This window comes from Hylobates moloch, unplaced genomic scaffold, assembly GCF_009828535.3.
Source record: "Hylobates moloch isolate HMO894 unplaced genomic scaffold, HMol_V3 SCAFFOLD_6, whole genome shotgun sequence".
Taxonomy (NCBI): domain Eukaryota; kingdom Metazoa; phylum Chordata; class Mammalia; order Primates; family Hylobatidae; genus Hylobates; species Hylobates moloch.
The window spans coordinates 32421359-32448405 of record NW_026652281.1 but is presented as its reverse complement, the minus strand read 5'-3'; the positions used below and the strand labels follow the sequence as shown (position 1 = coordinate 32448405).

General features: G+C 35.6%; 1 protein-coding gene and 1 pseudogene across 5 annotated transcripts in view; one reads left to right on the top strand and one right to left on the bottom strand.

Annotated features, from left to right (window-relative positions):
• COMMD10 (COMM domain containing 10) overlaps positions 1 to 27047 on the top strand; it is a 355799-nt gene that overhangs the window by 89884 nt on the left and 238868 nt on the right. The gene's annotated exons all lie outside the window — the stretch shown is intronic.
• Positions 16201 to 16298, bottom strand: LOC116472030 (U6 spliceosomal RNA; annotated as a pseudogene).

The following is a 27047-nucleotide window of genomic DNA, read 5'->3' as shown; positions in this document are numbered from 1 at the left end:
ACACTGCTTCAGGGATAAATAGGAGGGAAGGAGTACTCAGACAGGGAGCGAGCGATTATATAAAGAAAAATACTATGATGATGCTAATTGTGTTTTGTAGGAATATGGATGCTGCCTCTTTGTCTCTAAATGTGCTACCCTGAATTACAAGTTACCTCTGGCTTTTTGATTCTACAAAATCTTAGGAGCTCCCTCAAATCTGGAGCATTTGCTCAGACTATTGCTTTCTGTTATCTACCCTAGGTAGGAAATATTTAAGTGTTTTCTCTTCAGTCCTACAGAGTTTTAGTCTGATACTTTAGAAAACAGAACTGAGTTCCTATTTGAAAAGATTTACTCACAGTGTTTTGTGTTATGAAGTCATACTCCAGGGTATCTTTTAGAGCCACAGCCCTGAACCAGGCTAGGAAGCATGGAAAAGAGCAGCACAGGGCTTCTGAATCCTGGCTGTGCTTAAATGTGGGTTAAAATTAAAATATTACTAACCTTTACTCATCTGAGAAAGTAAGATTTTGGAACTTGAATTCCTCATGCTTTTTAATTACAAAAAAATACGATGAAATTTCAGTGTTCTTGCAAAAATTTGAGTAATACAAGAATTGACAATATGAGAGGATGTCTTTAATAATTTTATGTAACACAGTCAGATCTTTAACTTTTGCTCGTGTAAAGTTTGTAAAATTTAAACTGCTTAAAATAATGGCAGTATTAGACTACCAAGATTCATAATAGTGTAAATTAACACATATTACCCTTTCTTCTGTTTGTATATTATATTTTAATATATAATGAAAATATTTAGGTAGTAAATATTAAGGTTAAGGCAAAGTCATTTAATCTTAATTCATCTAACAGCTGCCTCTTGTTTCATATTTATTCCATTTTTGAAGTAGTTTACAAATGAAAAAAATTGTATGAATGCCTTGGCATTAAACAGCAGTTCTTGGAAATCAGGAAATTCCTAAGTTATACTTCCTCTAGCAGTGATATATCAACATTATTTCTATGAGTTTAGTTATATTCAATTTTCCGGTTATATATACACCTTTAAAATGTTATATAAGCCAATTTAAGCAAGTTAATATTAGAGTAGAAGTGTAAACTTTGGAATTTCCTGATTTTTAACATTTTACTTTCTATGTTATTTTGGTGAACTGGATCATGCAACTTAATTTGTACAGTTAGTATGAATATACTTACAAAGAGCTAGATTTTATTTTCAGCCATCACATTATGAATAGCTTTTTTTTAAAAAAGACTATTTCATCCTCTATAATGAAGTACTTAGTGTTTGCCATTCACTTTTGGTAGCTTTTAATTTTTACCTCTCCAGCTATGATCTGAAGTCATTCTAAAAGTTGTGGTCTGTTCTTTGTTTTCAGTAGAGAGTTACAGTTTCATAAATTATCCACCTGCTTTAGATGCACTGTAGAGATACAAATAGAATTGCACATACTAACTGCAGAAGGCAAAGCATTGGGTATGACCTTCCTTGTTGATCTATGTTTTTTTCCAACTGTTTTTGGGTTTTTGCTTTTTGTTTTTGTTTTTTTTGGAACGAGGACAGTCATAATATAGTAATATGAATTCATTCTTTAATTCTTTTATTCAACAAACATCTATTGAAAATATGCCATGTGCCATATACTTCCAGGTATTGAAGATACAGCAGTAACTAAAGCAAAGTCCTTTTCTCTTAAAGCATTTATTCTAATAAGTGGAAAAAGAACATAGATTGAATAAGTGTATACTCTATCAGGTTGTGATAAACACTATGAAGAAAAATTAAGTAGGATATGGAGATGGAGAGCACTAACGGTACTATTTTAGGGAAGGCTTTTCTTGCTGATAAGATAATACCTAACTGGATACCTGAAAAAGATGTGCCTGTCTTAAGGAAAAACAATCCAGTAAGTAAGAACACCAAGTGCAAAGGCCCTGAGATGGAAGTGTGCTTGCTAAATTCCCAGAAGGAGGCTAGTGTGGCAGGAGTAGAGTATATGGGAAGAGAGGTTTGGATGATAAGGTGAGAGTAATAATGGGTATGGGAGGACATGGAATTCTGTATTGCCTTATAGGCCTTGGTAAAGACTTTGAATTTTCCTCAAAATGGAGGATGTTGAGCAGAAAAGATAACATGTTCTGAATTACAGCCTACAAGGATCACTATAGCTACTGCACAGAAAACAGATTGCAAGGGAGCAATGATATAACTGATGGATAATCAATTAGTAGAATAACCATTCCGTCACGAGATGGTAGTGGTTTAGACCAGAATGATGATGGTGGAGGTAGTGAAAGGAGAATTCCAAAATACTTTGAAGGTGAATATGGTAGCATTTGTTGGTTAGATGCAAAGTGTGAGATAAAGTGAGTCATTAAAGATAACTCCAAAATTTACCTGGATAACATGTGTCTCTCTTACTTGCCTATAGTTGTCTTTACAGAAATCCTTTCCTAACCATTTTGGATTTTCTCTAGGTAGTAGCTACTCTTACTCAATTTTTAGTCAAAGCTAACAGTTGTCCTTGAAGTCTATTAATGTGTCCCATTTTAACTTCTCTATAAAGAAATGGTCAGTTTCTAAATGTTTACCGAAGTTTGAAACGCCTTTAAGCAATTTAAAGCACCAGATTAACTTTTCTTTCTTTTAAATAATTGTACCTTATGGCAGATATAATATAGCTTGCTGACTAAGAGATGTGGAGAACCAGTTTGCTGGGGAACAGAGCTCATTGTGGTCTCTCATAACTATTTCCTTTACTTCCTGAAGTTCTTTCTAAATGCCACATTCAGAGTGGACTTTTCTCACCACCACATTTAAAACACTCCCGCATTACTTTCTATCTCTTTACCTTGTTTTATTTGTCTCAAGTATATTTAAGATATGTTATATATATTTGTTTTTTATTTTTGTGTCTGTGTCACCTCACTAAAATACAAATTTTGTAAGGGCAGTGGCTTTAGAAAATAAACTGCTGCAGCTCAGTGGGCTAGGTAGTTAGTAACTTACTATAAATGAATTGAATGAATAGATGGCTTTAAGTAGATGTCGTTATGTCACATAATGGGTGTTTATTAAATGGCAGCATGAAAAGAATAATGAGTATCCTTGTACGTTGCCGGTGGGAATGAATGTAAAATTGTATAGCCACTCTGGAAAACAATATAGCAGTTCATAAAAAATTATACATAGAATTACCATATGACCTAGCATTGCTACTTCTGGGTGTATATTCAAAAGAATAGCAGGGACTCAGATATTTATACACCCATGTTTGTAGCAGCAGAATTCACAATAGCCGAAAGGTGGAGGCAACCCAAGTATTTATTGGCAGATGCATGGATAAGCAAAATATGGTATATACATGCAATGGGATATTATTCGGTCGTAAAAAGGAATGAAATTCTGCCATATGCTGCAACATGGATAAAACTTGAAGACATTCCGCTAAGTAAAATGAGCCAGTCACAAAAGGACAAAATGTTGTATGATTTTATTTTATGAGGTACATAGAGCAGTCAAATTCATAGAGACAAAGTAGAATGGTAGTTGCTAGAGGCCAGGGGGAATGAGAAGCAGGGAGTTATTGTTTAATGGGTACAGAGTTTCAGTTAAAGAAGATGAAAAAGTCTGGAGATGGATGGTGGTGATGGTTGCACAACAATATGAATGTACTTGTTGCCACAGAACTGTATATTGAAAATGGTTAATTTGGCAAATTTTATGTTATGTATATTTTACCACAATTTAGGAAAAAAATGTTCTGAGCTTGAATCTCACATTCACCTTGTTGGCTTTTTGGACTTATTCACTGTTTGTTTGTTTGTTTAGATAGATTGTCTCTGTCTCCCAGGCTGGAGTGCAGTGGCGTGATCTTGGTTCTCTGCAACCTCCACCTACAAGATTCAAGCAATTCTCATGCCTCAGCCTCCTGAGTAGCTGGGATTACAGGCATGTGCCACCATGCCCAGCTGATTTTTTTTCTATTTTTAGTAGAGATGGGGTTTGCCAGGCTGACTAGGCTGGACTGGAATTCCTGGCTTCAAGTGATCCACTCTCCTCGGCCTCCCAAAGTGTTGGGATTACAGGTGTGAGCCACCGTGCCTTGCCTGGACTTATTCACTGTTCTGCTTTAGGCTTTTACAAGTAGAATCTAAAACATTTAACCTAACGTCTGAGATGTGGGTTTACCACTATTATTCCAAGTCCTCTAATTTTGTATGTCTTCATTTTAAAGTCCCTAAGTTCATGTTATTAATGGTTATTTTCCTATATGTTTTACTTTATCATGTATATAAAATTCATATTTTAAAGTCTTAAATTCTGTTTTCTGATGTTGAGGGTCCTATAAGGTTGTACTCTTAATGGGTGGCTTACTTTCATTTTCTCATTTAATTATTATTTTTTTAAAATTTCCTAGTTACTGGTTCTCATGTTATTTCTTATGATTGTTGTCGCTATCTCCCTAAATCTAATAAGGAGACAGAAATCACAAAGTAATTTTAAACAGGGAAAGTTTAATATAAAGAATGACAAAGCTATGATATGTGAGTAACTATAAAAGTGTAAAGAGAACTGTAACAAACATACTAGGCCTGAAGGAGGAGAGTATTTAAGGAAAGAACAACTTGGAAGAGGGTCCTTCCCCAGAGTTAGAGTTCAGACCTTGTTAGAGAAGGTACAATCTGCTGGGGCCAGAGTTGATCTGTAGTTGCTGGGCAAGCAGGAAACAATCTTTTGGGGGTGCAGTCAAGCTGAGGCTCCTGGATGGGCTTGCAAAGGTAGTCACAGTGCTACTGACTGGTAGCATGTTCTAGAACATGTACTATTGTGTTGGAAGAGCCTCAGAGTGGTGATTAAGACAGGGATCCAATGGACAAAGGGTCTTAACAGAGATGGGAAACTTGGGAGGGATTGATGGTATTGGGTGGACCAGAAATAAGCTGGGACATTTGGAATGGGTTTTGAGAAAGGAAAGAAAGAGACAGCTATATTTTTCTCTCTCCTCTCGTCTTCATATGTTTAAAATACATGTAAATGTAAATGCTCTTTGCATTAGTATCTTTTCATGTTCATTGTTTTAACAGAAGCTTTTATTATCTCCATCTAAGGAGCTGCATTATTCTCCTAATTTATCTTCCTGCTTTCAGAGTCTTCCTCTTCCAACCTAGTGTCATTTTTCTAAAACAAAGTTCTGATATACTTTCCTGCTTAAAATGTCTAAGTGACCCCCCCACCCCATTGCAGAATAATGTGACTTTGTAGGATCGAATCTCTGCCTACTCTACTAGTTTCTTTTCATCCCACTTTCCCATAGTCATCCTAGGAACCTTTTGTATTCAATTGTTCAAAGATTTTCAAGCATCATTTTCTTCTCCTTTGCATATTTTGTCCCTTCTCTTCTCCCTTACCTTTGCATCTGGAAAAATCTATCAATCCTTTAAAACTTATATGCCACCTTGTTTGCCCAAACCTTCCTCAGTACTAAGTGGCCATTTCACTTTGAACATGCTTTCATTTGTATATGTATCTCTCATCCCACTTCATACTGAGTTTTGTTTGTTTATTCATACTTTTCCTTTTGGAATTTACACAGCACATAGTGGGTGCTTAATAAACGTTTATTATCTGAACAAATAAACCTGCATACATGCCTTTATTATTCTTTTACTCAGATAATATGAGCATGTACCCTAACTTAAAAAGATAGGGTTCAGAATGGTACACGCTATACTCGAGATTTATTTGGGCTCTTGTGTGTTTTGTGCCTGTAAAAGAAATAAATATTCATTTTCCTAATGTTTAGATATATAGCTGTATGATAGATAAAGCAAGTTAGACATAAGGAAAGTAAGGTGAAAATGCGCCAACTGCTTAAATGAACGATAGAGTTGAGATAGAAACCACTTCATTTTGGATTGTCTTCTTTTTTTCTCATTAGTATTACGAGATCGCTTAGATAAATATTTATTTATTGAGCCTCTGCTATGTAACAAACATTGTGTTAGACCTGTGATTCTAGGTTCTTTCCCACTTCTTAAGATTCTGTGATTAATTAGTAAGATTTAAGCCTTAAACAAAACTTACTTTATAAAATTGTTCTAAAGTACATGATTACATTACATATTTGCAGTTATTATAAAATGACTATGAAATTAACACATAATAAAGTACAATAAAGCCCCTGAAGACACCAAAAATGTATCTTGGTTATGCAAATGTACATGTGTAAATATTTATAATTTTAAAAATGTGTTCATAACTATAATAATGGGGATGATGCCCCCTATTTGACTTCATGTCCCTAAAAACATTCACTATTCTAATTCCTAAGAAGCACTTAATATTACAGCGTCAGGAGATATATCATCTCAGGCCAAGTTTACTTTCTAACCTAAATGGGCCTTTTGAAGTTAGTTGACTCTGCTTTTCTTAGTAGCATTAAGGAAAGTTGGTTTATAATAAGGTTTTAGCACAGAGGTTAATGCCCTGATTTATTCTCAGAAGTGGTTAGCTGTAGTTGATGCAGATGGCCACTAGAATGTATTCATATAAACATCTTCCATTCCAAAATGTTAAGAAAATATAACATTGTATAGCTTAATTATTCAATTACATTAGATACATGTTATTTAATAATATACCTGAACCAGAGACTTAGGGATTTCAGATGCTCTTTGTTAAAGGAATACAAAATAAGCTTGTTTTAAAATGTAATACATCATGCTTCTGGCCCCATGTTTACCCATGTAATTTTATGATTCCATAGGTAAAATACCTGAAAGATAACCATTATGTTATCAAACACTGTGTCATGCTTGCTGAGTTTGCAAAAATATAAAACATACCATATGTAACTTTTCAGGAAGTTTATAAACTAATAAATAAGATTCAATACACATAAAACCTTTAATGTACAATTAAGTGATAAAGTATTAAGGCTATAAGTGTTCCGGGAGTTAAATAATTTTAAAACAGATTTTAGAAATAATCTAATTTAATATCTCATTTTATTGATGAGGAAACGAAAGTCTGGACTAGCTGTTTAACTCAAAAATCTGCCCAGAGTTAGACTACTGGATAATGTCAGAACCAGACTAAGAACACAGGTTTCCTGACTTTGGCCTGGTACTCTTTCCATTTGTAAATACCCATGAGCCTGTGTGGAATGGGCTTGATTCAAAGCATATGGAAGAAATGAGACATTGAAGGTTATGGGTAGGTGGTGGGCAGAAGAGCTGTTCCACAATGGAAGGAACAAGAAGGAAGCTTAAAAGACCTGGCACAGAGCATAAGGAATGGCCTAAGGAGAGTAGAAGGTATACAATGGGAATTAATTTCAGTTAGTAACCTGGGCCTGGATTGAAGCGGTCCTTACAAACCAGGTAGTTTTTATGGGATAGGCACCAGAATGCTTTTATAGATTTCTTGAGCAGGATGACTTGATAAAAATTATATCAGTTTTATCAACTGGAAGGTCAGTGTGATGGTAACCATGAAAGATTGAAGTAATATTGAGGCAGGAAAAGGTAGTAGTAGGAGGAATGAAGTAGAAAGCTCAAATCTACAAGACATTTCTTGGGGAAAATGATTGGATGAGATGGCAGTTTTCTATAGAAAATAAAGGGAAGAAGAGTGTAGCAAGCAGAATGCTATTTCCATGGACAGAAATAAAATAACTTGAAAGGAGGGCTGGGATGAATTGAGGTTTTTTGTTGTTGTTATTCTTGATATTAAAAAGATTATTACTCAGTGTTAAAGCTTACTGTAAAATATAGGATTTTAGGTTTTTGAGAGCTTTCCATATCTTTGGACAGTCAATACTGAAATTTTTGAATTTAGGGTTAATAATTGATTGTATCTGTTGTATACACTTAGAGACACTTAGGTTACCTCTGTACATTTTCAGTTATATGTATAAAACATTTTTGAATGGAATAATAGGTACATTCAGGTTTATAGAAACTTTGATGGATATGGTTTAATACAAATTAGCAATAGTATATCTAAATTTGTAATTGTCACTGATCCCTTGCTTAGGATATGTTTTAAAATATGTTCACTAAATTCTGTTTTCAGTTAAGTTATTCATTTATCTTTTGTTTAGGTCCTAGGCCACTGAAATGGAGTATAAGAGAAGTGGATATTTTTTCTAATTTGATTTTTTTCCTATATTAGTCTTGGAATAATGGATTTGTTTTTCATACATAATTTTAGTGTCTCGTATTTTTGATAATAGTTGCCTAGACAATACAATTTATTGTGAAATTTTCTATTAGCAATTCATTCTAAATGTTTAAGAAATTATACGTTTTTCTCTTTTTGTGACCTTCAATATTTGCAAAACGAATTTAGTGAAACCAAAATTTAAAAAAAATAAATTCCCTAACTAAAAAAATGTATTCTTAAAACTATTTTTATAAAATCAATTTTTTTTGACTTGGGATCATTTAGGGGGATCACATATATTGTAGTATATCAGCTATTGACTACATTTTAATTCTTACCATTTTAATGAATTTTTTGTTGTAATTTTTAGGAGAAAATGAGGAAATGCTTATTTTAAACGTCTTTATTAGCCATGTGTGGTGGCTCATGTCTCTCATCCCAGCACTTTGGGAGGCTGAGGCGGGCAGATTGCCTGAGCTTAGTAGTTCGAGACCAGCCTGGACAACGTGGTGAAACCCTGTTTCTACAAAAATTACCCGGGCATGATGACACACACTTGTAGTTCCACCTACTTGGTGGGCTGAGGTGAGAGAATCCCTTGAGCCTCGTAGGTTGAAGCTGCAATGAGCTGAGATTGTGCCACTGTACTTCAGCCTGGGCGACAGGGTGAAACCCTGTCTCCAAAAAATATAAAATAAAAAAGTCTTTATTATTCTTGCTGTACTTTCATTTTAATTAGAAATCTATTTTATTTCACTAGTGTACTTCTCTGTTGGATTACATTGAGATATCTGGAAGTGGTATGTGAATGTATGGTCAGTTGATACTCAATATGTGAATTCTAAATGCTGACATTTATGCTTTTGGGGTGTTTGTTTACCAGTGTTCTTATTATTGACCAAGATTATGCTTTATGTCTTCTATCTTCTGAAGTTATGTGAAATACTGATACAATGTAAATTAAAGCTGAGCTAGTGTTTTACATCTAGTATGAAAGAAATTAGCAGAGATCAGAGTAGTTTAAACCTATCTACATTATTGCTACTGAGTTTTGAGTCATAGATTTTTTTAAAAAGTATGAAACATGGTTAATCAGAAAAATCCACATGAAGAAGGAAATAATAGGAAGTCTGTTTTGTTGAATTCTACAAATATTTTTAGAGAACTATTATTTTGAAATGTGCAGGATGCTTCTGGTCCAAGGACCGTACTTTGAGAATCACTGTTATAAATCATGGTGGAACCATTTGATCTAATCAAGAGGAAAATGAGAAGGAAGGTTTTTTAATTTAAGAAAGTGATCTTTAACTTCTGGCACTGTGATCTTGCTTATCACAGTAGTAGGATATTATAAAATTGGCCAACATCTCAGCATTTCTTTAAACTTTCTACTATATTCATTTATTCGTAAATATTTACTAAACATCTAATATGTGCCAGGCATGTTTCGAGCTGGAGATAAAGAGTAGGATAGACATAGCTCGTGCCCCCATGGAGTTTATATTCTCTTAGGGGAGATATATATGAACAAAAACAGGTAAACAGGCAAATTATGTAGTTGCCAGTTGAAATATGTCATGTGAAGGACAAGAACAAGGAGATGATTGATACTATTAGCAAACTATTTTAGGGGTAGTGATCTCTGAGGAGATGACATTGAAATTGAGACCCACAGAAGAGAAACAACTAGGTCTATTAAGAGGAGGGAGGCGCATTATTCAAGCAGACAATTGAATGTATACAGGCACTGAGGCAACAACAACAACAACAAAAAGTTTCTTTAGTCTAAGAACTGATAGCACTCCAGCTCTAGGCTACTATTTAATATTAAGGTTATGGATGCAAGGCAGGGACGGAGGTGAAAGAGAAAGAGGAGAGAAATTAAGAACAATAGGTTTCCGGTTTATGTAATGATTGGTAGTATTGTTTACTGAAATGGGGAAGAGGTGTGGGGGATGGGTGTCGGGGAGCTCAGCTGTTTTGAGAGTGGGCAAAAAAAAGTCAGTTGAGGTGATTAAAAATTGATACATTAAAGTGAGAAATCAAAGAAGAAACTTTGTTGCTGAGAAATTTAGAATATTTCTCAGATATTAATAAAATTTAGAGAAGCAAAACAGTATTCTAGAGAAAACACTAAGATTATCAATTAAGAGGAAAGCAATCTATTTGGGGAGGTTTAAGGGAATGTTGACATATACAAATATTAAGAAATTAGAAAGCCAAGTAAAAAGGGATTAAAATTCTATCTCCAAGTGGAAAAAATCAGATTGTCCAGAAAATAATAAATACATGATTGATATGGTTTGGCTGTGTCTCCTCACCCAAAATCTCATCTTTAATTGTAATCCCCATAATCCTCACGTGTCAAGGGCGGGACCAAGTAAATGTAATTGGATCACGCGGGCAGTTTCCCCCATGCTGTCCTTATGATAGTGAGTCTCAAGAGATCTGATAGTTTTTTAAGCATCTGGCATTTCCCCTGCTTGCACTCACTCCATCCTGCCGCCATGTGAAGAAGGTGCTTGCTTCTCCTTTGCCTTCTGCCATGATTGTAAGTTTCCTGAGGCCTCCCCAGCAATGCAGAACTGTGAGTCAGTGAAACCACTTTCCTTTGCAAATTACCCAGTCATGGGTATTTCTTCATAGCAATGTGAGTACAGACTAATACAATGATCATAAAGAGATTGTTGATGAGAGAGGCCATTGACTCACCAGAGAACCTAGAAATAAATTACCATGGGCATGTAGTATCTAATATTATATTGACTTAGTCAAAATATGAAATGTTAATATTTATAGGGGAGACCAAGGATGATGCCAGAACTGAAAGAAAAATGTTTCTAGAAGATCTAAAACCTAAAGATCTTAGCAGACTCCTTGAGAAAAATGTAAATGCCTGAAGTAGTTTTGAAAATCTGGGTTTAGCTAGCTCATGCCCTAGAATTTCAATGACTACATAGACTCATTAAAATGAAATTCAATCTTGTTTTTATTTTAAACATATCTTTCAGGTATCCAAGGGACTGTTAAGAGGAGTGAAATAACCCATATCCTTATGAAAGTGAATTATAGGCCTCCTTGAAATTAATAGAAATCTTCAAAGTAGTATTTAATTTAAACTTGTAACTTTCTTTGTGTTCTGAGAGAATGCCGTTTCTTTATATTTTAAAGAAATAGACCATTTCTGTTTTGTTCACCAATATATTCACTGCACTTAGCACACTGCCAGAGTAACCATTTAATAAATACTTTTTGAATGAATGTATAAATATAAATTTTACATTTAGTTTTGGGTTACCTAGATAGCTGATAATTAACGAAGCAGTTCCTTTGTTGCCCTTAGGAAATGTCTCTACTGTGACCATATTCAAGTATATTTGGTGGCAGGCTATACATGAATAAAATTAGTGCTTATTAGAAATGGGGTAGGATGTTTTTGAGATTATGTTTCCATGCACTACAGAGCATACTGGTGTTATTTTAAACAAAATATAAATAACTTTTGGATTTTGTGTGGATTTTAATTATTTTAATCAGTCTCCCATTAAGGGTTAATAATCCAGTTAACTATGTTGTTCTCGAATTCCAAATACTAAATTACTGAGGTCATGATGCTTTGGGGAACAAATACTATTAATGACCAGTGAAAGAAGTTTTATGGATCCCACTTCGTTTCTGGAAGACCAATAGATGTATTTATTACCATAATAACATGTAGAAAAAGGACAGACATTTCTATGTGGTCCTTAGTTCTGTCTCTCTTTTTTTTTTATCCAGCATGTCAGTCCTTTTGTATTCACTCCCTAATTATGTATTTACATTTTCTTTATTTTTCTTAACTATATATCTGACCTTTTTTTTTTTCTCTGAAGGTCTTGATTAAAATCAGCTTTACAATAAGTTGAATTGATTTGGGCTTCTTTTTCTCATGATCCTATTGTTTAGTGACTGTTTTCTTCAAATATTTGTTTCTATGACTTTTGTTACTTCTTTATAGACATATTTTTTATAGTTGCAATTTCACCTCCGTCCAGCCTTTCTGGGTTGATAATATTGGTTAACACTGACTCCTAGGGTACAGTATCATCAATGTTGGTGTAGAATTAAGATATAATGAATACCAAACCTAAAAAAGCAGTGTCAACTTGTACTCCAGTAGCAGTGGAGTTATTTACCAAAAGAAAACAGATTCAGGAGAGATCTGTTAGAATGCCTCTGTTATGCCCTATTAATCTAAAACAGTTACAGGATAATTCTGTAGGGTTGAGCTGTTTTTAATAGTATATACGAGAAAACATTTTATGGGATTTTAGCCAGAAGATTTTATATATAAATGGTGGTAGAGGAACATTGTTAAATTCATGAATCTTGGAGGCAATGTAATATAATCGATTTTGGGGCTTTTAAATCAGCTTTGAATTAACTTTGTGACTGTAGGCAAGTTACTTGACTTCTCTGGGCCTTAACTTCCTATTTTGCTTCACTTATTAACTTTGTGACTGTAGGCAAGTTACTTGACTTCTCTGGGCCTTAACTTCCTATTTTGCAAAATGAGAATAACTTCCTGACAAGAATTTTGAAAGAATAGAAGGCAGTTATACAAAATGTGTGATAAAGGTTTTGGCACATAACAGGTTTCTTTCCAAAGATGAACAAGTCCTACTGCTAAGTATAGAAAGGGAGATACAAGTAAAGTTTCTTCGTTATTTCTTAGAGCTTTGTGCACGTAGATCTTTATATTGTCTTAACCTATGTGATCCAGAATGACCCAAACTAGAATGTGTGTCTTAAGAAAGCATAGAATTTTTACTTTTTTGTTCAGTTTGAACAAAAATGGTCAGTTGTGCTCTGAGTCCTAGGTGTCTTCTAGATATAAGTATGTGGGAAGGACAAAGACAAGGGGCATTTAACAGAACCTCAGGTCCTACTTCTAGCAGAGCAGCTATACTTTTCTGTTTTACCATTTGTATTTCTGTGTAAGATATTGATTGAACAAAGGAGTCTCTGTATTACAAAAAAGCTTGAAAAAACAAAAACAGGGTCAAGCAGTCTGTTTTTTGGATTTCCTTTTTCTCCGATCCCACCCTGCTTTTTCCTTGGCGTTTTAAAGTTTGTGGGAATGGGTGGGAGTTAGGGTGGGGAAGTAGAGAGGACTTCCATTCTGTCTTATTGCATGGAGTTCTCTGAGAACAAAACAAAGCAAAAGGACAAGGGTCCTATGCAAAGAGGGCATTTCTGGTAGAAAAATTCCTTGACCTCCTTAGCTCTTGTGTTGAACTCTATCAACAAAGAGCCATGTTTTGAGCCTTCATTACAAATTTTACAACTGTTAAATAACAAATACAGACATCTTGCCTCTGATTACTTCCTCCTCTGACTACATTGAGATATCTTTATTAGACCCTTACTATTTTCATTATCTTCTTATCTTAGACTCTAATCACTTTACTCTCATTTCAGTGTATGCAAGTTCTTTTCCCATTAGTCTTCTCTGTACCAACCAGCAAGAACTCTGACCCTGGATGAATGTTACCTGACTTTACTGCCATCAAGCATTTTTGGAGAAAATAACACATTGGGCTAATGGTTACCTATGATTTCCTGAGGTCTGGGTTCCACCCCTTTTAATCATCTGAGGAATTTTTCTTTCCTCCATCTTCATTATCTTTCTCCCTGTATGCTTTTTACTGTCAACCTTTAAACATGTTCCAATAAATCCAAGCATCAAATGAAGGTAACAGATTAATCAACTTCTTGGTTCAGCTGCAACTCTGTTTCTCACCCCACAGTCAAACTTTTTAAACAAATTGTTTATTTTCATTGTCTTTAGCCTATTCCAATACAGCTTCTGCTGTAAATTTGTTTCACTTCCATACTTAACAGCTTTCCCATTACCTTCTGATAGTCTCATATCCCTAACTTTATATTTACAGAATTCTACCTCTCCTTTCTAGCTATAAGCACTTTTTTCATTTCATGAAATACAGTTAGTATTCTCCTTCTTCTCTGGGTTTTTGCAGGTTCTGTCCTTTAACTGGCGAACACTCTCTGCCTTCCTCAACTCCTCCCACCTAACTGTTCAGTTATCAGATGTAATCTTCTGAAGGAAGTTTACCTTGACCTGAACTGGCTGAGTTCTACTTTATACCTTCTCTTCACAGCACTTGTCACATTTGTAATAATGTATTTGTCATTCTCCCTGTGCCTTCTAATGTTCGCTTCTAGAGAGTAGGGGTCCCACTGGTTATAGGACTGGAGAAGGGAGCTCAAGAAATATTTGTTGAAGAAATGACCGAATAAATTAACAACTGTAGCTTTTCCCATTTAGTGCATCAGTTGTGTCCTTGGCCTTTAAATTAGAGTTGTTCTTCCTTAGCAGCATAATGAATTTTAACTGGGGGAAAAACTATTAGTGATTCCACTAGACTTATTAAGCACTGTAGCCAGTAATGCATCATAGGCGCACAACATATATACTTTTCCATTATTGTCCTCTCCTTTTTGCTTTAAAAATAACTAGAAATATGTAATAATTTCAAGTATTAGGAAGCTGAGTGTTTTGTTTCTTATGGCACTTTTAATCAAATCATTATTTATTGAGTACTACTCAGTGTATATCCTAAAGTGAAAAATAATAATAATAATAATAATAATAATAATAATAATAGACAAATGAGTCAAGTTTCTAAAAATCAAAACGAAAAACTTTAAAAACGTGATAGGAATACATGTGTTCAAAAGAGACCCCAGAAAGTGTTTTCTTCCTGAAGATATTAGACCCTTTTTAGCTCCTAATGCTGTAGAATAAATGAAATGTTATGAAACTTATAATTAGGAACTATCTGAAAGCTAAATGTTTAGCTAAAATGTATGATAAATTAATGAACATACAAAGGAATAGATAGCAGTGGCAGTGTATTTGTTTTGTAAATTCTATTTATATGCAAAATAATAATTGTATATGCATTTAAATATAATGGAATGGTATACATATGTATAGAGTTTGCTACCATATTTGATGGATTGGTAAATAGTATTAATTTCTGAAGATATTTTAGTGTAAAGATATTGATGTAAAAAAAAAAAACCAGCAACCTATCTATATATGGCTGTAACAAGGAAGAGTGATTTGGACTACTGCTACAAAGTAGGTTAAATGATCTCTAAATTACTTCATGTTTTAACATTCTCTAAATTACTTCATATATTAACATTTACATGTAATATATTTGTAGTATATTCTAATTTAAATATCCAGCAGAAATTTGGAAATGAATATAATTTGTGTTTAACTGAGTTGAGAAAGCATAGTATGGTAATTAAATTCTTTTTTTTAACCAAATATTTTTTTAAATAAAATTGCTGAATTCCAAGTATTTATACTTAAATAACTTTATGTTGTAAACAGTGTTTTTTAAAATACTTTCTTTATACCTTACACTTTATTTTATTTAAGTTATAGCCATGTGTCTTGGGTAGAATTCTGTGAGAATAATAAGGGACTTTACCCTGTAATCACAGAAGCAGTTTGGTAATATAAGAACCAAGTGACAGTTTTTCTTTTTCAAGTATATAGATTCAGATCTGGACAGGAATCTTTAGGGGTGACCTAAAACATCATTATGTCAGTTTACAACAGAAGGTTTACTCTGTTAGTTTCCAGTAGCTATAATGGAAACTAACCTAGATGAACATTGGTAGCTACTTTGCAGTTAGTAACTGATTTTATTTGACCAATTAGCACTCCTGATGGAGAGGAAAATAACTTGTCTATGACTTGTCATGATCAACTCCTAAGGGACAAGCTTTGATTACCTCTTAGGTTTATTGTTTCTGCCTTATCAAGTCCACTTAAAGTATGTTCTACAGGCAGAATACACTGGGGGGTGGCGGGCATGGAATTTTTTTTTGCTAGAATTAGAGCCAATAAGTTTGATTTAGAGTAATCAGTTTTTGCCTGTGTTCTCCCAACAATTGTGTGATATTAGGAATATCTTGTGTTTCTTTTTAATAGTTATTTTATTTTTTAAAAAATTGAACACTTCACGAATTTGTGCAGGGACCATGCTAATCTTCCCTGTGTCTTTCCAATTTTAGTATATATGCTATTGAAGTAAGTGAGCACATGGTTTTTGTCTTTCTTCTTTCCCCTTCCTTCCTTCCTTCCTTCTCTTTCTTTCTCTCTCTTTTTTTTTTTTTTTTTTTTTTTTTGTGACAAGGTCTGGCTCTATCATCTTCCAGGTTGGAGTGCAGTGGCACGATCTTGGCTCAGCTTCCACCTCCCAGCTCAAGCAATCCTCCCACCTCAGCCCCCCAAGTAGCTGAGACTACAGGTGCACCCCACCACACTTGACTAATCTTTGTATTTTTTGTAGAGAGGGGGTTTCTCCATGTTGCCCAGGCTAGTCGTGAACTCGTGAGCTCAAGCAATTCACCCACGTTGGCCTTCCAAAGTTCTGGGATTATAGGCATGAGCCACTGCACCCAGCCCATATGTTTGTTATTAATGAAGATTGTGCTATCAGACACATAATATCACTGTGAAAACAACATTTGCCACGTAATTCCTTAAACAATGTTTTACAAGAATAAAAAATTTGTTGATGGCTCATTGTATGTAAGGGTTTATTCTGAGTGCCTTAGGTTCCACTTCCCTCTGTGGAAGCCAAAGTGAGGCAGATAGTTCCTCTCCTAACTCCTGTGACAGCTAGAGTTTGGGGCATATGACCTTGTGTGACAGCTAGAGTTTCCATCAACCAGTTGGAAATCTCTGCATGAGACTTCACATCTAGGAAAACTGATGCAAAGAAGTAGCGACAGTTTAGAATTTATTCTTCTAGTGGTTTCCAACTCCTGGGCTCAAGCAGTCCTCCCACCTCAGCCTCTAGTGGCTAGAGCAGCATCCAGTGTCTCATACCAGTGGAGATACTGGTACCAGCAGTGGTGGTGGTGCCACATTCTCAGCAGAGGCTTCCTAGGCTTTTTTTTCAGCATGATTTTGGTTGCAGTTCTGGCTTCCTAACCTCCTTTAGTGCCGTCTTGTTTCCCAAGTGTGTTTCTTCAGCTTCATTTTGTGTGCCATCTGAATTGTTTCCTGCTTAACTTAATAACCAGAAATCACTTTGATTCTTTGTGACCAAGAACTGGACTAGTACAATTCTCTTGGAAAAATTGGTCTTAATCCCTAGCTGTTTGGCAATATCTTATTATGATTACTTTTTTATAGCCACAGCTGCCAAAACCCTAAATTTCAGTTAACACTGTAATGGGAATTTAAGAAAGAGGAAATAAAAGTTTATTTAAGTCATGGCGTCAGAAGAAAACAGTAATGAAAATCTAATGAACTACTATTTTCAAGAAATTGTTCATATATTTTAGCAAAATGAAAAGAAAGCATATTTTTAGTTATTGCTGTTTATTAATATTATCTTTACGATGAAAGGAGATAATTTGTACTAGGCATGTACTCCTGACCTTCTGAAAAACCTCCCTTCATTTTTCTGTGAAGAATCTTTCTCTTTCCTGCTCTTAGAGTAGAGCTACCTCCACCACTTCAGAAGTGATGTATGTGACCTATGCCTAAGCAATCAGCACGCTTTATCTCCTTCAACAAAGTGATTGGTTGAGATTGGATGAGTATATATCAGGGTACCTCCACTGAAAGATAGCTATTGCAGCTTCAAGCACCACAGCCTCACACATCACATAGAGCTGAGAAGACCAAAACATCAAAAAGTAGGACTGAGAGGATGGAGGGAGAGAAACTGAGTCCTGATGGTATATTTTGAGGCCTAAATATATACCTAGTAGAAAATGTTATGAAACTTTTATAATTAGGAGCTGTTTGAAAGTTAAATATGCAGCTAAAATATATGATTAATTAATATACGGAGGAACAGATAGCAGTGAAAGTGTATTTATGTTGTGGAATTCTACTGATATACAAAATAATTGTATGTGCATTTCAATACAACTAAGTGGTACATGTATGTACAGAAATCGCTACCATATTTTATAGTTTGATAAATATCCAGCTATTTCTAAAACTATTTCTAATCCTACAGTTTCAGTTCCATGGCCCATTACACTGCCTTTTTGCCTATGCCAGTTTGGGTTAGATTTTCTGTCATTGGCAACCAAGAGTTCTCTGTTTAATGCTGAATCATTTTGAGTTGGGATTGTAAAGTATTGCTACCATGTTTTGAGGAATACCTCTTATTTATATTTTAGTTACATATAACTTTTGTACCTGAAATATTATTAACAAGGAAAGCAACTAACAACTTTAAGCTGAAATACTAATCCTGAAAGATAAGAATGAAAACTCAAACCTTAAGTTCTATAAAACTTTGAGATAGCTACATGTTTAGTTTCAGAATAATTTAAATTGATAGAGTACAAGTTGGGAAACACACTTTAAGTGAATATTTAAGTCATGTAAAATATGTATTTTTAAAAGTCAAATTAAACATATTACCAAATTTGCTGGAACTATATATTTTATTTATAATAAGCACTTTTCTACATTTTACACCCTGTTGCCTTATGTAACTTTCCACAGTTCTGACATTATAACATTGTGATTTTCTGTCAAACATGAGTGAAAATATGAGTTTATGGATGATAGAATCATGCTATTTCCAGGTTTTGGTATATATTCCAAGTAGGAAAATATATTTATCAATACTTTCTTTAACTTTCCCAACACCATTCGTAAATGTCTGTATTTAGCATTCGCTAGTCATTCTTGATCTGAAATTGAAATTGTCTTCATTTTCCCTCTTGTTTGTACCATATCTGTGGGTGTTGAAATGGGTAAAGAAAAGAACTTCCAAAAGCACTGCCTAGAAAACATGACCTCAAGAGTTTTGTAAGTGAGGGCTCTTTTGAGTGCTGGCACTAGAGACTTAACACAGATTAACTTAATCAAAATAGGAAATTGATTGGCTCAAATAGCTACAATGAAACAAGAGGTGAATCTCTAGCCTCAGCCATGGCAGAATCCAGGGGTTCCAGCACCACACAATTTTGTCTCTGCATGCTTCGGTTTTGCTTTCCTCTGTGTTGGCTTTATTTTCTGACAGGGCTTCTCCATGGACTGCCTGTGTGCAGATGTGTATCATTCTTATAGTTCCAGATATCAAATAAGTATGAGTGACTTGTTTTCCCCAATGGTAATTAGTAATTTGCAGGGAAAAAGTACTGGCCCTGCTTGGTTCTCATGCCTACTAGGGCTTGTGGAAGGAAGGCCACATGATTGATGAGTCTCTCAGAATCACACTGAATGGCGTAGTGGTATTTCTGAAAAAGAAAAAATGCAGTCAGGCAGTATAGATGTCTTCTTAAGTAGGGCTTAAGTTTCCCATTGAAAACTGCTCTCCTTTTATTTCACTACCTAATATACCATAATTGAATTCAGTTGGTTAACTTGCCTTCTTTTTTTTTTACTTGATGAAAACAGTACTTCTTGCAAGATTCATTTATATCGTGTCAATTAGATCAGAATGGTTTCTCCTATTATATAGCTGGGATTGCTTTTGTTGAAGGATTGGGAATTTTGGCCGTGGGAAGGAAGGTGGGTATTTTGAAGCCTGGCAGTGTAGCATAGTGGTAGACAGCATGGACTTTGGAAGTTATGTGGTCCTAAGTGTGAGTCCTGGGACCCTACCACTTCTAATCTATGTCACCTTAGCCAAATCACTTAGTTTTTCAAAAACCCATTTTTTAACCTGTAAAATGAAAATAATAATACCTATCTCATAGAGTAGTTATGGAAATTAAATGAAGCCAACTAGGTAAAGCATTTATTACAATCCTTAAGACATGGTGGGTGTTCCATAAGTGGCGGCTGATATTATTACCCCTGGTACTATTAACGGTAATAATAAACACTGCCCTTTTGCTATGCCTGTTCCTGATGGTCCCCAGCTACCTAGAATTAAGAGGTCAAAAGTGTTCTGTTGTTCAGCTAAGAACACATTAAATAAAATCTCACGTTAAATTTTATAAACTAGTCTGGAAATCTTACTACTGCTCATAACATTAGTTCTGTGGGGGAAATTGGTTTAAATTTTTTTCAACTTAAAGAAAATATATTTTTGTAACGTAATGCATTTTTCAATGAGATTTGCCTCTGTGTGTTAAAAATTATGTATACTTCTTCTTGTGAGGGACAGCCAGTCAAGTAAGTGAGGGTCAGAATCTGTTTAATAATAAACAGAATCAAAGTAGATTCTGTCAAAATAAAGTATATTTGCAGGGGCTGCTGACTGCAATACAAAGTTGCATCATGATCATGTGGCTCGCTTGGGGAGTCTGCCCAACTTGGACTAATTAAGCTACAAATACAATTTCAAGCATTTTCATTTTGTTTTTGTATTCGGATACTTAGCACTCTACTTTAAAAGTCCTATTATAACTTCTGGCCCTTTAGAGTGGTAGGCTTATTGAGTCAATATTAGGAAATGTTATAATAAGCAAAGAATTCCTCTGAATTTGAGACTATGCATTACGAAAACTGATCTCAGTGAAAGCTACACAGATATGCCAGGATAAACGTACATAGCTACATAGATGGTGGGCAAGTCAGTCTATTGTCCTTGTTTTTATTAATAATATATAGTACAGATGAACATTTTAAAAGCATTCATATTCAGAGAATTTAGAATAATTGTATTGATACATATTTGAAAAAATATTTACCACTTGCAGCTGTTATCAAGGAGAATAAGTTCATGGATAAATAATCTTATACATACAGAGCTATAATATTACTTTCTAGTATTAAAAAACTTGCTCTTGCGAGATAATGGCAGATGAGAGGCAGGACTGGGTTGCAGCTCCAGACAGAGCAGCGTGTGGTGGTTTGCATTGTGAATTTTAGCTCCAGATTGACTCTAAGAACAAACCAGCAATCCCGGAGGACCCACAGACCCTCTGAAGGAAGCAGACTGCTCCTGCAGGACCCAGGAGATACCCCAATACTGTGAGTGCCCCAACTGCAGAAATAGGAAAGGGAGACCCTCCTCTCCCAAACACACATCCACTGGAGAAGCTGAAGGTCTGTCTGCGGGAGAAGTTTCTGACCTTAACTACAGCTGAGTCCATTTAGAGGGCTGAACGAAATATAGGGGTAGAGGAAGCAGCAGAAAGGCCCTGGAGCTCGCTGGGTCCCCTAGCAGGCCATTCCTGCATGACACCACAGGGATCCATCAGGAGGGTGGCCAGAGGAGCAGGGGGCAAAACTCCACAGAGAGAAGTAAATCTCTAACTGAACTTTGTAACAATTTGAATGGGGCGAGAAGCCTTCTGGCCAGAACTCGGGGGAGGACACAAATCTGGTGTGCACACTCAACAGGTGGGAGAAGAAGGAAGCCCTTTTCTTTTGCAACTGGGCGGCAGATAGCCTGGGGCAAGTTTTCAAGTCTGTCTCACCCACCACCTGGAAACAGACTTGGGGCCCTTGGGGGGCTGGGTGGGAGTGAGACTGGCCCTTTGGTTTGCGTTAAGAGCTGGGTGACGCCTGTGACTACCAGCTTTCCCCCACTTCCCTGACAACCTGCATGACTCAGCAGAGGCAGCCATAATCCTCCTAGGTACACAGCTCTAGTGACCTGGGAATCTCACCCCAATCCCCAACAGCAGCCACAGCAAGACCCACCCAAGGAGAGTCTGAGCTCAGACATACCTAGCCCTGCCCCCACCTGATGGTCCTTCCGTACCCACCCTAGTAGCGGAAGACAAAGGGGATATAATCTTGGGAGTTCTAAGCCCCTGCCTACTGCTGGTCCTTCTCTTCACTACTACAGCTGATGCTTTCTAGAAAGCGCCACCTCCTGGCAGGAGGCCAACCAGCACTAAAATAGAGCATTAAACCACCAAAGCTAAGAACCCTCACAGAGTCAGTTGAACAACCCCCCATCTCCCCACCCCCCGGCTACCTCTGCTGGAACAGGTGCTTATATCTATGGAGAAGAGACCCATACATGGTTCACATCACAGGATGTGATATTGTGCAGACAACCCCCAATACCAGCCTGGAGCCGGGTAGACTCAATGGGTGGCTAGACCCGGAAGAGAGACAGTAATCACTGCAGTGTGGCTCACAGGAAGCCACGTCCATAGGAAAATGGAGAGAGCACTACTACATCAAGGGAACACCCTGTGGGACGAAAGAATCTGAACAGCAGCCTTCAGCCCTAGACCTTCCCTCGGACAGAGCCTACCTAAATGAGAAGGAACCAGAAAACCAACTCTGGTAATATGACAAAACAAGGCTCTTTAACACTCCCCAAAAAATCACACTACTTCACCAGCAATGGATCCAAACCAAGAAGAAATCCCTGATTTACCTGAAAAAGAATTCAGGAGGTGAGTTATTTAGGTAATCAGGGAGGAACCAGAGAAAGGTGAAGCCCAATGCAAGGGAATCCAAAAAACAATACAAGAAGTGAAGGGAGAAATACTCAAGGAAATAGATACTTTAAAGAAAAAACAATCAAAAATTCAGGAAACTTTGGACAAACTTAGAGAAATGTGAAATGCTCTGGAAAGTCTCAACAATAGAATTGAATAATTATAAGAAAGAAATTTAGAGCTCAAAGACAAGGTCTTTGAAAAAGATGATTGCACACACACATGTTTATAGCAGCACAATTCACAATTGCAAAGTCATGGAACCAACCCAAATAAATGCCCATCAACCATCGAGTGGAAACTATTATTCTAAGTGAAGTAACTCAAGAATGGAAAACCAGCCATTGTGTGTTCTCACTGTTTTGTGGGAGCTAAGCTATGAGGACACAGAGGCATTAGAATGATACAGTGGACTTTGAGGACTTGGGGTGAAGAGAGGGAGGGAGGTGAGGGATAAAAGACCTCAAATATGGTGCAGTGTATACTGCTTCGGTGATGGGTGCACCAAAATCTCACAAATCTCCACTAAAGAACTTATGTAACCAAATATCACCTGTACCCCAATAACTTATGGAAAAATAAATATGTTAACCAAAAGTAATAATCAAATCTGTTAACTCTGTGATGATTCCTACTTTGGTTAATTTAGATGATTATCACATGATATTAAAGATTTTCAGGATTATGGAGTTGATGTTTTACTGGTGCTTTTTTTTAAAAAAAGAAAAATGTTTATTATTTAAGGCTGTATGCAGTACGTGCTTATGTTCAAACATCTCTTATGCTGTTAGTCACAGAAATACTAAATATGTATGTATGAATGGCTTTTCACAGTCTAGATGGCAATTGGAAAAATAACTAATATAGTATATTCTAAATGATGAATCTTTATCTTCATATATAAAGGACATCATATTGCCAATTTTCAGATTTATCAGGAAGACACTGAATAAAACCTAAAAAATAATGGATATTGTTTTAATGTGATGTATGATTTACTAAATTAAGCTTAGGAGCATTGCAGTGTATGTATTCCTATCTTTCAATATGTGCTTACATACAAATAACAACTTTGTAAGTATTTTCTTATTACAGATTTTCAGTAATTTATATCAGAAGTATATAATCAAGAAAGTTTAGTGTTTCTGTCCGATAAATATTTAAAATATTTTTCTAAAGTAAACCGTTTTGGCATTTTTTAATGTGGGGTTGCCTCATCAAATTTTCATAGCCTACATTACAATCATAGAATCTTGAGTTTTGGAAGAGACCGTAAAGTTCATTTCATTCATTCAGCATCCATTTGGTGGTAGTGTGCTTTGAAGACTTAGTAAGAACTTAACACCTAGGATAACATTTTTTACTTTGCAAAATGTCATTGTATTAATATTTTATGCAAACAATACATGAAATTACAGTACTTTTTTTCTGTTTCTTGCCAAATTATAAGTAGAGTTGAAAACAGAATTATTTTTTGGAGATACGATCTCACCCTGTTGCCCAGGCCAGAATGCAGTGGCGTGATCTTGGCTCATTGCAACCTCTACCTCCTGGGCTCAAGTGATTCACCCACCTCAGCCTCCTGAGTAGCTGGGACTTGAGTGCCACCAAGCCTGGCTAATTTTTATTTTATTTTATTTTTTGTAGAGACAGGTTCTCACTATGTTGCCCAGGCTGGTCTCAAACTGAGCACAAGTGATCCATCTGCCTCAGCCTCCCTACATGCTGGGATTACAGGTGTGAGCCACCGTGCCTGGCCCCAGAATTTTATTTTCTTTGAAATAGAAAATTCATGAAAGGATTCTGCCACTTTTTTCACCTTTCTGACACTGCAGTAAAGTGCAGATTAAAGTGTAGTTCCCTGTGAAATAGCCAGTTACCCTTTAAGTAGAATCCAGTTCACATAAAGAAGTACAGGGAAATTACATGACTTGCCTAGGTTATATATTGAGTCAGTAGGAGAAGTAGAAACATTAAGTGCAGATTCACAAGTCAGTTTAGCCCAGAGCTATGGATGCTTTCCTTGTGGTTATTACCTGGAAGGCTTTACAACCACTGAGGTACCCTCCCTGCTCTCTCCTCTCACTTACACATATGCAGTCTTGATTATTTTGATAATTTTTCTACATTTATACACACTTTACACATAATTTTCATTTTTTTTAAACCTCAGTTTATAGCCTTAAGTTATACTCAGGAATGTACTTTATACTCTTAAGGAGAAAGACCTTAATATTAGTTACAGCTGAAGAGCAAGCTTAATTTTTAAGTACATTTTGGTTTTTCCCTTTTTGTATGCCTTTTATAGGTGTTCACCTTTAGCAGCCAGTCTCTTCACTTTGCCTAATACTATAAAGAACAGCAAACATTGTATTAACATAATTGGTTGTTATGGAAGTCATTTTTAGTAGAATGACCATACCTTATTTATTAAAAAATAATAGACTGTATTTTTTAGAGCAGTGTTAGGTTCACAGTAAAACTGATAGGAAGGTATAGAGATCCCCCGTATATTCCCTTCCCCTATGCATGCATAGCCTATCCAATTATCAGTATCCCCATTAGAGTGATATGTTTGTCACAATAGATGAACCTATATGATTATCACTGAAGAAGTGTTAGGGTTCACTTTTGGTGTCATACATTTCTTGGATTTGGACAAGTGTATAATGACAATATACCCACCACTGTAGTATCATAATGCATAATTTCTACTACACTGAAAATCCTCTACGCTACTATTTTACATTTTCAGAAGTATCATATAGCTGGAATCATACAGTGTGAAGTCTTTTCAGGTTTGCTTCTTTCACTTAGTAGTATGTATTTAAATTCTCCGTGTCTTTTCATACATCGATAGCTCATTTATTTTTAGTACTAAATAATCTCTTTTCTGAACGTACCACAGTTTATTTATTCATTTACCTACTGAAAGACATCTTGATTGCTTTCCAGTTTTGCTAAGTATAAATAAAGCTGCTGTACCTTCCATGTACAAATTTCTGTATACATGTAAGTGTCCAACTCCTTTGGATAAATACCAAGGAACATGTTTGCTGGATTGTATGGTAACAGCATGTTTAGTTTTGTGAGAAATTGCCAAACTGTCTTCCATGGTGGTTGTATCTTTTTGCATTTCCACTAACATTGAAATGAGGGTTCTTGTTGCTCCACATCCTCACCAGCATTTGGTGGTGTCAGTGTTCTAGATTTTGGCCATTTTAGTAAGTGTGTAGTAGTTTCTCATTTTTGTTTTAATTTGGTTTTCTCTACTGACATACGGTGTGGAGCGTCTTTTTATATATTTATTTGGCATCTGTGTAACTTCTTTGATGAGGTATCTGTTTAGGTCTTTGGCTCACTTTTAAGCTGTGTTTTCTTATTGTTGAGTTTTAAGAGTTCTTTGTATATTTTGGATAACATTCCTTTATATCAGACATGTCATTTGCAGATATTCTTTCCCAGTCATCTTTGGCTTGTCTTTTTATTCTCTTAACAGTGTCTTCCCAGTATAGATTTTTTGTTTTTAATTTAATGAAGTCCAGCTTGTCAGTTCTTTCTTTTATGGACTGTAGCTTTGATACTGTATCTAAAAAGTCTGTTTGTTCAAAATAATAATGATTTGGATCTGTTAGATCAATTAAGAATGAAACAAAGTTATTTTACCATTATGTATTCTTTCCCTAATGCTCCCTCTTTATGTAGATCTGAGTTTCTGACCTATCTCCTTTAACATCTTTTAAAGAACTTTAAAAGACATTTCTTGTGAGGCAGGTCCACTAGCGTACAATTTTCTTGATTTTTATTTGCCTCAGAAGATACTTATTTCTCCTTCACTTTTTAAAATAAACACAGTCTCGCTATGTGGCCCAGGTTGGTCTTCAACTCCTGGGCTCAAGCAGTCCTCCGGAGTATCTGGGATTACACGTATGTGAGCACCATGCCTGGCTTTCTTCTTCACTTTTAAAGGGTGATTTCAAAGGACACAGAATTTTAGGTTGGTGGGTTTTTTCCTCAACACTAAATATTTTACTCTACTCTTTTTGTATTTTTAATTTTTGTGGATACATAGTAGGTGTATATATTTATGGGGTACTTGTGATGTTTTGGTACAGGCATACAATGTGTAATTATCACATCACGGAGAATGGGATATCTATCCCCTCAAGCATTTATCCCTTGTGTTACAAATAATCAAATTATATTATTTTAGTTATTTTAAAATGTACAGTTAAATTATTATTGACTGTAGTGTCCTTGTTGTGCCATCAAACAGTAGGTCTTATACATTTTTTCTACATACATATTTTTTGTACCCATCGCTCCACCCTTTTTGCTTGCACTGTTTCTGAGGAAAAATTGGATATAATTATCTTTGCTCCTCTGTAAGTAAGGTGTTTTTTTCCCCCCTTCGGCATCTTTCAGGATTTGTCTTTATCTTTGATTTTTTGTAATTTGA